Source organism: Loxodonta africana, chromosome 9 (genome assembly GCF_030014295.1).
Source record: "Loxodonta africana isolate mLoxAfr1 chromosome 9, mLoxAfr1.hap2, whole genome shotgun sequence".
NCBI lineage: Eukaryota > Metazoa > Chordata > Mammalia > Proboscidea > Elephantidae > Loxodonta > Loxodonta africana.
The window spans coordinates 65082381-65094594 of NC_087350.1; the positions used below are offsets into that span (position 1 = coordinate 65082381).

The 12214-nt window shown below is 38.9% G+C and overlaps 1 protein-coding gene across 2 annotated transcripts in view; it reads left to right on the forward strand.

Moving 5' to 3' along the window:
• The first annotated feature begins 479 nt into the window (after nt 1-479).
• PTBP3 (polypyrimidine tract binding protein 3) overlaps nt 480-12214 on the forward strand; it is a 107918-nt gene continuing 96183 nt past the window's right edge. For both annotated transcript variants that reach the window (XM_010587740.3, XM_010587736.3), the window contains exon 1: nt 480-644. The gene's annotated coding sequence lies outside the window, so the exon portion shown is untranslated. The remainder of the gene's footprint in view (nt 645-12214) is intronic.

Genomic DNA, 12214 nt, shown 5'->3' on the forward strand with positions numbered 1-12214 from the left:
CCACCCGAGGCAATGCCGGCGTGGTTCTGAAGTCCTGGCGGACTATCTAATCTCCTAAATCCGGTCCCCAAGGCTTTTGCCACCCGCAGAGGGAGGTGTCCAAGCCAGCAGCCTACGGAGGCGAAGCCGGAAGGACCGCGAAGACCGCGGGAAGGCAGGCGGGGCGGTGCAGCGGACAGCACAAGGCGCGCGCTCCCGCGAATGCCTGAGGGAAGCTCTGGGTCGGCCCGGGCAGGGCGGGCGCGCGCGCGCGCCGGGAAGAGGGGCAGGGAGGCGGAGTCTCAGGGCGACGGCGGAAGAGGGCGCCCTGGAGCCGAGCCTGAGGTCGGCTGGGGGCGGGGCCCAGCGTGGGCGCGAGCGTAGGGGCGGGCCCCGAGGGAGGGCGTCGACGCTAAGAGGGCGGGGTTAGATGAGGCGGGGACGCGCTTGCGGGGTGGGGAAGGCGGGGGCGCGGCGGTGGCGGGAGCGTGCCCGGTCCCCGCCCCTGTTTCCCACTCTTCCTTCCACCTCCGACCGGCTGGGGTTGCGGAGAGGCGCCGCTCGCCGGTCCCTGGAGCCGCCCTGTAGCCTCCGCCTCCTCCCTGCGCTCGCGGTGAGCCCGTCAGTCCCCGCACTGTGCGCTTCTCCATCTGGGCCATGGATGGGTAAGTGCTAGGTGGCGCGGCCGCCTCTCGGGGCTGTGGTTGTCCAGCTTCCTCTCGGCTCTTGGCGGAACGCGCCGAGGCCGGGGAGCCGGGTGGGGCGCCGGCGGTGGCGGCCGAGCGGCCCCGGCCGAACCCGACGGCGGGGCTTCCGGGCGCCTCCAAGGGCGCCCCGAGTCGCAGAGGGGCTGTTGGTCGTAGCCTCTCTTCACCCCCCGCGGCGCCCCTTTAATATCCGCCCCTTTACACCGCCCCTTTACACCACGCACCGGGAAGCGAAGAAAGCCCGGTCCCGGTGCCGGGGTCCGCCCTCCGCGCGGAGAGCCGCGGGAGCCCGGCCTCCCGACACTTCCTTTCAGAAAATGGTGCGCGGCGCTCGGGGCGGGCGGGCGTCCTACGGCTTGGGGAGTCGCTGTTTACCGGTGAGGTGGAGCGAGCGAGCGGCGGAGGCTTCCCCTGGCGGGGAGACGAGTGGCCGCGTCCGTACCGGTCTGGGCGGCGCCCTGGTCCCGAAGCCAGGGCCCCACGCGGGCTCTCGGAACTGCCATGGGATGGTCCGAGGTCTCTTGACTTGTGCTGTGAGATATGTTAAAGATTCCTGTCTGCCAGGTGCCTGGACTTGGTGACCAGGGGCGCGTACCCCCGTCCACCCCTTCCCATAAGAAACTTCATGAATCCTCTGCCATGTATGCAGAATGTTGCTTAAGTGTAATTTTCGGGCAGCCTCTAACGCTCAAAAATTTAAAGCGGTCTGTCACCCCCTCCCCCCCAAAAGTGTAAATGTGTGTGTATGTGCACGTGTATATATATATGTACGTATATATGATCGCTGGTATGTTTCTCTGGAGACCCAGATGTGGAGTAGATTATTTTAATGATTAAAGAAGCAACTGGTAGATTAGGGGTTTGGGGTTAATTGAAGCTTGAAATACGTGTACATGAAGATTAAAAAAAGAACAGCTTTCTTAGAGACTGCAGATCTCTTTATTCCAGTTTGCATTTGAGATTTTGTTTTGCCTGTTGTCTATTTTTGATGACAAAATTTCTGTAAACCTCTGGATTATAGACTATATAGGACATCTTTGAACAGTAAAAGGTATTTGCATGTTGCCGTATAGTTCATGATTGTTAGGTTATGTAAAGAGTCGAAATCTTCCAATAATTTTTGCACTCATTACATTTAATTTATCTTAGTTTTGCAGTATTAAGTTTATACAATATATGGGATTAACTCGTTTGAATACATATTGCACGCTGCTGCAGACATCAGAAAAAATAGTTTTAGATTTTATTTATTGTGATGCTTTTCTTTAAATTGTTTTTATTGTCTGATTAGAACTATTTGTATTGTTTAATTGAAGCTTTTCTAGGAGCAGTTGTTGAAACTCCTTTCATATTACCTTATTCAGTTAATTTTATACGTGTGCAAAGTTTTGCTATTTTAGTTATTTGTGAAGTTATGTCAATATTCAGTTTAGGAAGGCTGAAATTAGTGTTTCCTTATGTATGCTGAATTGTCATTACATGGTTTGGTTTGAGATATGGAAGCAGTCTAACTTTTTGTGTCAGAAAGTTTATAATAAAAAATACTCTTGAGTTATGTGTCTTGGTTTTTACTCTTGGACAACTGGCAAACTTAATCTTTTTGGTAGTGTTTAATAAGTTAGCCCTTCCTCCCATTTGTGGTTTTAAAGCTAAGAATGAGTTTATTGGTTTAAATGTGTAGGCAATGATACAGATATTGGAAGTTCAAGTAGGAACCTGATTTGCTCTTTGCATCAGGACCAATACCCGCAGTATTACACGATCTTATTATTTATGCAAAAAGAACACCAGAGATATTTACATATTTAAGTTGTAGGCAAATATCAAGTTTCAAAAGCCTGCAAGGAAAAAACAAAAAAATCTGATGGTTCTTGCTTTAAAAATTTACAAATTTAAACAGTCCAGTCATATATTTGTTTTCGTATGAAGTAACGATCACACAGGTTATTAACACTATGTGGAATTTAGCTATAACCCTTTTTTTTAGGATGTATGGAGACAAACTATTAATAGAAGACAGCTTCTTTGGTGTTAAAAGAAATTGATTTTTTGTATGGCACAACTTTATAGGGGTTTTAATACCCTCATCTTAAGGGGTATGGTTTTGAACACTGTGAAGTTTTGGCTTCAGGTGACTAATTAGATTTCCACATTTTCCCACAGCCTGCAGAAGGCTCTTTTTATTTTTGAATAGTTAAAAAACAAACAACAAACCACCAATCAACATATCTTTGTAGTTATTCCTCAAATCCCAACTGTTTTATGTGTTTGTGTCATTAAGTTCTTTTCCTCCTAAAAGATAATTAACATTTAAACGCAGTTTTAACTTGGTAGAATTTTTGTTAAAAGCAAATTTTTTCTTTGAAAATTTTGATGTCTGAAATTTGATGTTTGTATTTATTTTAGTTCTGAGAGGCTGTCTTAACTAAATCTTGGTGGGCAGTTTTGGGTGATCATGCAAATCTGCAAGATGCCTTCTATTCCTGTAAAATCCAAGTACTGGTTTTGTTTCATTTAAAATTTTAGACATGATAATTCATATCAGTGATTTGAAAGAAAGAACTTCGATGATTTTAAGTTGTGATTTGGATTTGTTGAATAGAGGTAAATGAATAAACAGATACTTCCTCAATTTTATTTAAGCACAACTATTTTTCTAAATTTTCTGAATATTAAAAGAGAATTTGATTCATTACTTGTTTCTTACATTATTAAGAGTTTCCTTTATACTGTGCTGTTAACAGACTGTCCCATCATTTTTCTTTGTATTAACATTTCACAACTCATCACATTCCTATTTTTATTACTTACATTAGTACAATGCTTTTCTTTTTTCTTTAATCTTATTATCTCTGTCTTTAAAAAAACTTGTTCTCTAACTTTGTTTTCCATTTTCTCTTTTTACTTTTCCATACAGTGTTGTTACAGATCTTAGAGCAGTTGGTTTAAAGGTAGGAATCTTTTACTTTCCTCTCATAAGCATTTTTATATCTTAGTTTTGGTGTTTTTCACCCAGTGCCGAAACCATCTCTCCTGTTCATAAAATTATCTGCTTCACTGTGTGTAATAGTCTTTCATTTTTATTTAGCTCCAAAATAAGTAGATCTGTAGCTAATTTCGCATTTTATGGAAAGGAGCTGTAGTAGCATCTTCTGTATATCAGATGTGATCAAAAGGTTTAGCCCTAAGTTTCACTTGAATTATCAGTGTATTTGGTTTGTGTTAGCAGTTAGATTTAGTCTAGGCTCTGATTTATTTTCCTCTCCTGTCCTTTTTTGTGTCCTCTCTCATGGATGTGCTTATGAGTAATAAAAATTGTAATAAAGTTCCTTCAGTTCCTACTGTGGACTAGTTGCTTTGCATGTGTTTTCACTAATCTGTGTAACAACCCTGCAGGGAAGGTATTAATATTCATTTTTCAGAGATGAAAAAATAGATTCAGAAAGCTTATGTTCCAGAGTGGTACACTAGAGCTCAAGTCTGTGTCTTCCTGGTTCTAAAGCCTGACCTTTTATTTATTTCCTTTTTTTCATTACACCTAGCTGCCAGCAATGGGGGTTGTGTCAAAAAGATGATCAACAGGAGAGCTGGGTAATTCACATATTATAGTAATGGCTCTTATATGTTAAAAATCATTTTAGTTTTATGAAAGTCTCATTTATTAGATTTTAAAATATAAATCAACAGTGCTCATCAGAATGAGGCTTTTGAAATATAACTGTTTGCTTTAAGGTTTTCTTTAGCAGTTTGGTATTTGAAATAGAGTTGAGACTCTTGCTCTAGAGGTCACTTATAGTTCAGATTACTATAATGGGTATAGTATGTCTCACTTATTTATATTACATGCATTTTAAATATTGTAGACTGACTTACATAAAGTTGTTCCAGCACTTTCTGTTGACCATACCTCTGTGCATGGCTCTTCATATTAGCAGTTTCAACACAGCCGCTTCATTTGCACTTAACTGGACCTGGTGGAGCTCATATTCTTAAAACGCCTTAAAAAGCATAAATACACAAGTAGCATTTGAGACTAAAATAGAAAAAAACAAAAAACAAAACCTGTTGCCATCCAGTCGATTCCAACTCATAGCGACTGTGTATAGGACAGAGTAGAACCGCTCCATAGGGTTTCTAAGGAGCAGCTGGTAGATTCAAATTACCGGCCTTTTGGTTAGCAGCAGAGCTCTTAACCACTGTGCCACCAATGACTAGACTAAAATAAGATGTCCAAAACTAACGTAGTTGAGAACTGCTGCTAATACTGTCTTTAGAAGTTGGATAGAGTTCACTTTTTTTGCAAGCTTTGATCATATTTATGAATAGAAATAGAAGAGTCTCTTTTGGTGAGACCTGAAGGTTTTGTTATAATTTTTTTTTTTGGTAGATATTTAAGTTAGTTTCTCATTTGAGAATGATAACTCAGAGATTAGAAACTGCAAGCTCATAAATAAGATCCGATTTTGGTTCTGGGTGTGTGTTGGTGGGAGGAGGCTATTTAAAGTGAATGTGGTCTTATCAGAAATGAAATTTGTGATTCTAGAGTTTTATCTGGCAAAAATTGATACATAAGACATTTAAAACATTTTATTATTTTGAAATTAAGGAATGCTATTCATTAAGGACTGTCATGCCTGTTTTAATGTGGGGAAAATACATCTTGACGGTAAATGAAAGAAAATTTAAACGTTAGACATAGGAACCATGTTTGAATACAGGATTTGGATTTTTGACTACCTGTTTTTTGTAGCAAAGTACTTTGAAAACATAAAGGTCAGGTCCTACTCTTAGAAGAAGATGAGCTTATCAGTTGACTCAGTAGAAAATCTATATTTTTAAAAACTTAAATTCTGGAAATGTGTTGTAAAATTATTCATTACATGGAGACATTTTTTATAGGATTGTTCTGCTTCTTTCTTGGACTCTGTCCAAGGAAGTTACCGAATAATAGGCCAGTGAGTCAAAAAAAATTTGTATAAATCAAAGTTAGTGAATTTAAATGAGTCCTTTAAAAATATCAGTTACTTATCTTCCACTATTTGCTGTTGGGATTCATTGACACAACAAATGGTTTGAGTCACTGGCAAGAGTGGATTTCATACTTTGCTCCATAAATTGTTTTCCTGGATTCAGAAAAATAGCATTGTGGATTTTGTTTTTAAAGAACTGAAAATACCCTTAAGCATCAAGTCCATTATTACAGAGAAAGAAACCTGAGTTGTTTTCCAAGATCGATTCTCTAGAATGTGTTTGAGGACAGGGAGTTTTGATATTTCCCTCATTACTGTGTTTCTGGTGTCTGGCACAAATAAGTTCTGAAACGTATTTGATGAGTGAATGAATGCCAAGTGGTCACACAACTAGTTAATTGGCAGGCCTATACTAGACCCAAGTCTTCTAATTTTGCTAGTGTTTCTGCTATTAGGTATATACCATGGTAAGAGAGAATTAATTTTATTTTTTAGATTGTAATTTTTCATGAAGACAGGTGAACATTTTCAGGCAGTTCAGGGCCATACCATGTTTGTGATTTACTAAGACCCCAGAGTTTGTCTTCTCTTGGATAACCTGTATGGGTTATCAATTTTTGAGCCATTTCTAAATTAAGAAAATTATATTTTGGTACTTTCTTCATATTTTATATTTTGAAATGCTTATTGAGAAACAGTGAGAAGTTCTTGCTATTCTTAGTTTTGAGTTCTTGTAATATAGAACCAAGTGTATAATCATGAGTAATATTGGACATTTTCAAGGACCTTATTATGCCAGATAAATTTAGATGTCAGCATTGTGGATAATGTAGTATTTTGTGTGTGTATGCCTAAACTTGTGTGTGTGTTTGAATTTCTAGCATATACTTTAATTATTAATAGCCAGCTTGCCTTAAACTCAAATATTTTCCATATTCCTTAATTTTTTTTTAATTAGTGTAGTAACTGTTGAAACAAATGATTTTTTAAAGATAATGGTCTTCTGTGTTAAAAACGTTTTAGCCTTTTTCTGGGTTATCTTATTTTAAGTGATTAAACGAGAATAGAAAAATTCACACTGGAAGCTGTAATTGGCTTCCAATGATTATCATGTCTGTCAGTGTGTATGAAAGAACAATTTAGTGTATTTAAATTAATTTTGAAGATCTATTTTCTATTTGCATGACCACAGGTTAGCAAACTGTAGCACCTGGGCCAAATCTGGCTTGCCATCTGTTTTTGTAAATGATTTTATTGGAATACAGCCATGCTCATTCATTTCTTGTTGTCTGTGGCTACCTTCATGTTGCACCGGCAGAGTGGAAGAGTTGCAATAGAGACCATATGGCCTGCAAAGCCTAGAATATTTATTTTTTGGCCCTTTACAGAAAGTTTGCCTACTGCTGTGCCTGACTATAGAAAATGTAGGGTTTTGCTTCAAATCTTTTGCTTTTTAAACTGAGGGGTAATTTACATGGCGCGAAATGCACAGATCTTAAAGGTACAACTCAGTAAAAGTTGACAAGTGTATATACTCATGTTTCCTAAACCTGAATCAAGGTAACAGACTTCATTCCAGAAAGTTACCTGTTGCCTTTCTGGAACTAGCCTAGGCAACTGTTCTGATTTCCATCACAGTAGATTAGTGTGCCTGTTCCTGAACTTCATGTAAATGTAATCACGCAGCATAAACTGTTTAGTGTCTGGCTTCTTTCCCTCAGCATAATTATATTGAGATTTGTCCATGTTGTTGCTTGTATCAGTAGTTCATTTTTTTTTTTTCCCCCTAATTTCTGGGAGGATTCCATTGCGTGAATATGTCACAGTATTTTAAAATTCATTCTTTTGTTGATGAATGTGGGGTATACAATAAATTATACCAAAGAATTTGGGCTTTATCCTTGGTTTCTTGGAGATGAACCTCTAAACCCTGGGAATTTCCCCAGTGACTGGAGTGTCTTTTCTCTGAACCACATTTGACAGATTACGCTAATGAGATGACTCTTGGGTGGGGGCTGGCCAGGTCAGAAAGACAGACCTTGTGATAGTAGCCCAACCTCAGGTGAGGGGAACTGGAGGCTGAATTCAGTTATGTGAGCAATGATTCAATCAGCCATGCCTACCTATATAATGAGACCCCAATAATTTGAATCTTGGGTGAAGCTTCCTGGTTGGTCTTAGGCATCAATGCATGGGGGAGAATAATACATCCTTTGGGACATGGAAGCTCTGCACTGGGAACCCCCGCCCCAGACCTTCTCCTATGTGTATCTTCTTTTGTATCCTTTTTGCAATAATAAACTGTCATTGCAAGGATAGTGCTTTCTTGAGTTCTGTGACTTGTTCTAACAAATTATTGAGCCCAAGGGGTAATGGGAACAGATTTGTAGCCAGAAGATCAGAGTGAGAGAGACACTGGAGACTCCACATTTTATTGGCTGACATCCTGAGGTGGTAGAACCCCAAATTTGTAGCCAGCAAATCAGAAATGAAAGTGCTGTAGAAACCCCCAAGCTTGCAGCTGGCATCTGAAGCCTTGGGCTTAGCTGGCAGTGTGGAGGATTGTGCCCTGTAGCTTGTGAGGTCTGACCTAGCTCTGATTGTTAGGGTCAGGGGAGGAAGTGCTGCTGCTTGTGCAGTTGGTGTCAGAGAGGAGATTTAGAATTAGATTGAGAGTTAGAGTTGGCCTCAGAGGAGGCAAAGAGGCACCTAATATGATGGACACTTGAGTTCTGCCTCAGTTTGGGTTTTGAGCTATTATGAATAAAGCTACTGGGAACATTTGTGTAGGAGGCTTTGGAAAGATGTATGTTTTCATTTATATTGAATAAGTGCCTAGGAGTAGAACTGCTGGGCAATAGGATTATGTGTATGTTTCACTTTATAAGAAACCATCACATTATTTTCCAATACGTTGTACCACTTTACACTCTCAGCAGCTTTAGTAGAGTTCAGGTTGCTTCATATGCTCATCAGTACCTGACGTTGCCAGTCATTCCTTTTAGCCCTTCTGGTGGGCGTAGCTAGAATGGCTAATAGCGTCACATTTTTATTTGCTTTGACCTGATGATTAGTGGTGTTGAGTATTGTTTCATGTGTTTATTAGACATTCATATAATCTTCTTTTGTGAATGTCTGTTCAAGTCTTTTGTCCATTCTTTTAAAGTGGGTTTCTTATGAACAACATATAGTTGGACCTGGTCCTCCCCTATAGCCTGACTCTTAAGATCTGTCTTTCAGTTGGTGCATATAAGTGATCATTAGTTAATTGGATAAATACCTACCATGTTCCTGTTTTCTGTTCATGGCACTTATTTCTCTTTTTTCTTCTCGTTTTCTGCCTTCTCTGGTTTTAACTGAGCATCTTATATGATTCAGTTTTATCTTGGCTCTTAGCATATTAATTGTACTTCCTTTAAAAGTTTATAGTGGTTCCCCTAGAGTTGGCACTGTACATGTACAGCTAATCTAAATTTGTTTTTGTGTATAGTGTGAGGCATGGATCCTGTTTCATTGTTTTGCTTGCGTAAATTCAATTTTCCCAACACCATTTATTGAAGAGACTCTTCCTTCCCCATTGAATAGACTTAACACCCTCATCAAGAATAAGTTGGCCTTAGATATGTGGGTTTATTCTGGATTAACAATTCTATTCCATTGGTCTATGTGTCTATTGTTATACTGGTACCAGGCTATTTTAATTTCTGTAGCTGTGCAGTATGTTTTAAAATCAGGAAGTGCGAGTCCTCCTACTTTGTTCTTCCCTTTCAAAATTTCTTCAAAGAACACTATCCTGCTTCATGTGTAGTACAGGTACTTAATAACAGCATTCCCAATTCCCTCCTCCCATTCCTTCTGACATTTCTGTTCTTCATTTCACTCATACATGTTCTGTAATCACCCTATATGTTACTATTATTACTTTAAACAAACTGTTTTAGATCAATTAAGAATGAGAAGTAAAAAAGATTTTATGTTTCCTTCATTTATCCCTTCTCCATTGGTCTTTCTTTCTTGAAAGACAGAACCTGTCGGGTCACCAAAATTGACATGAATTGGAAAGTGTCCCCTCCTCATAAAGTTTTTAAAAGAGTTTGCATAAGTTGGTGTTATTTCTTCCTTAAGTGTTTGGTAGAATTCATCTGTGTAGCTATTTGGGGATGGCACTTTCTTTTTGAGAAAGTTTTAAATTATGAAACAGTGCTATTCAGATTTTCTATTCGTATAGCTGTATTCCACAGATTTTGATGTGCAGTATTTTCATTTTCACTTAATTAAAAATATTTTCCACTTTCTCTTGTGATTTTCTTTTGATCCACAGATTATTTAGAAGTGTGCTGTTTAATTTCCACATATTTTGGGGTTTTTCCGTTAGATCAGTCTTTTTCTTCTCAAATTTGAGAAGCTCTTTATAAAATAGGGAGGTAGGTCCTTTGTAATGAATTGCCAAGTCTTTTTCCCAGTTTATCATTTGATTTGCTTATGAAGCTTTTTGCCGTGCAGAGGCTTTTAATTTTTGGATAATTTAATTTATTATTGTTTTTAATATGGCTCTGGATTTCGAGTCAGGTTAGACGCTCCCCATTCAAAAGTTAAAAGGAATTCATTCATGTTTTCTTATACTTAAATGATTTTATTTTTTATGTTCAGATCTTGATCCATTTGGAGTTTATCCTAGTATGTAGTGTGAAGTATGGAGTCCACTTTTTCCATATGGCTACCTGATAGTCAAGTATCGTTAATTATAAAGTCCATTTTTCCCATTGTAAATTGATGATATATTTTAGTACTTTAGCTGTTGCTAATGTAATGTCATGTGTATGAGTGTAAGACCTTAGTTATCCTAATTATTCGTTTACCGGAGATAGAATTATGTAGGCACTGGGACTAGAGAGGGAGAGAAATTTCATTTAAAAAAAGTTTTATTTTGTTGTTGAGAATATATACAGCAAAACATATGCTAATTCAACTGTTTCTACACATACAATTCAGTGACATTGATTACATTCTTCAAGTTGTGCAACCATTCTTACCCTCTTTTTCTAAGTTGTTCCTCCCCCATTAACATAAACTTCCTGCCCCCTAAGGTTCCTGCTGTTAATCACTTTGATCCTATTTAGATAATTCTTAAAAGAGCACAATGCTTTTTAAGGCAGATATTTTTTACTGATTATCTATTGTATGGTTTTAAGAAGACTTCATGTGATATTTTTGGTTTAAGTTTTAAAGATTATCCCAGGGCAATAGTTTCAGGGAATTCATCTAGCCCCCATGACTCCAGAAAGTCTAGAATCCATGATAATTTGAAATTCTTCTCTGCATTCTTCCCCTTTTGATCAGGATTCTTCTATAAAATTTTTAATCACAATGTTCAGTAATGGTAGCTGGGCACCATCCAGTTCTTCTGATGTCATGGCAAAGGAGGCAGTTGTTTAGGGAGGTAATTAGCCACACATAGCATATCATCCTCCTATTACTGACTCTCCTTCTTTTGTTCCAGGAGAGTAGAGACCAGTTGTTGTACCTTGGATGGCCGGTTGCAAGCGTTTAAGGCTCCAGGCACTACACAAGGAACTAGGACATAGAACGGAAGCACTCAGCATGTTATTAGGCCAATTAACTGGGATGGCCCATAAAACAATGACCCTAAACCTCCAAACCAAGGAACCAGGCTCATGAGGTTTTCGATTGTACGTAAGAGTAGCCTCAGCAGCTACTCTTTTTGTTGTTGATGTTGTTGTAAATATATCAGTGACAACTTTTGCCAATTCATCTTTTTACAGGTGTACAGCTTATTGACAGCAATTACAGTAATCAGCTGTGCAACTCTACCCTTAATCAATGTGATTTTCCCATCACCATAAACTGCTTCCTCCCTCCCTCCCACCCCTAGTAACCAGTAATAAACTTAGGTCCCTAAACTTTTGTCTTTTTATATAAGTGAGGTCATACAATATTTGTCCTTTTGTAGTTGACTTATTTCTCTCAGCATGATGTCTTCAAACTCCATCCATGTTGTACCAACTATCAAGATTTCCTTTCTTCTACTGAGTTTTTTTTACTGAGTAGTAGTCCACTGTATGTATGTACCACATTTTGATTATCTGCTAATGGGCACTTAGGTTGTATACACTGGGGTACAAGTCTCTGATTCTCTGCCATCAAGTGTTTTGGGTATATATACTTAGTGGAATTGCAGGGTCATATGGCAGTTCTGCTTTTGGTTTTTTGAGGAACTGCCACACTGTTTTCTACAACAGCTGTACCACTTTGCATTCACATTAGCAATGAGTAAGGGTTCCAGTTTCCCCACATGTTTGCTAACGTTAGTTTTCTGTTTTTTTTTTTTTTTTTATCTTAGCTATCCTAAAAAAAAAAGTGGGAGTGAGATGGTATTTCCTGTGGTTTTGATTTGCATCTCTCTAATGGCTGATGACATTGAACATGTTTTCATGTGTTTGGTGGCCATTTGAATGTCCTCTTTGGTGAAACGTCTATTCAGGTCCTTTGCCGATTTTATGTTGGGCTGTCAAAGTTTTATACATACTTTGATTATTG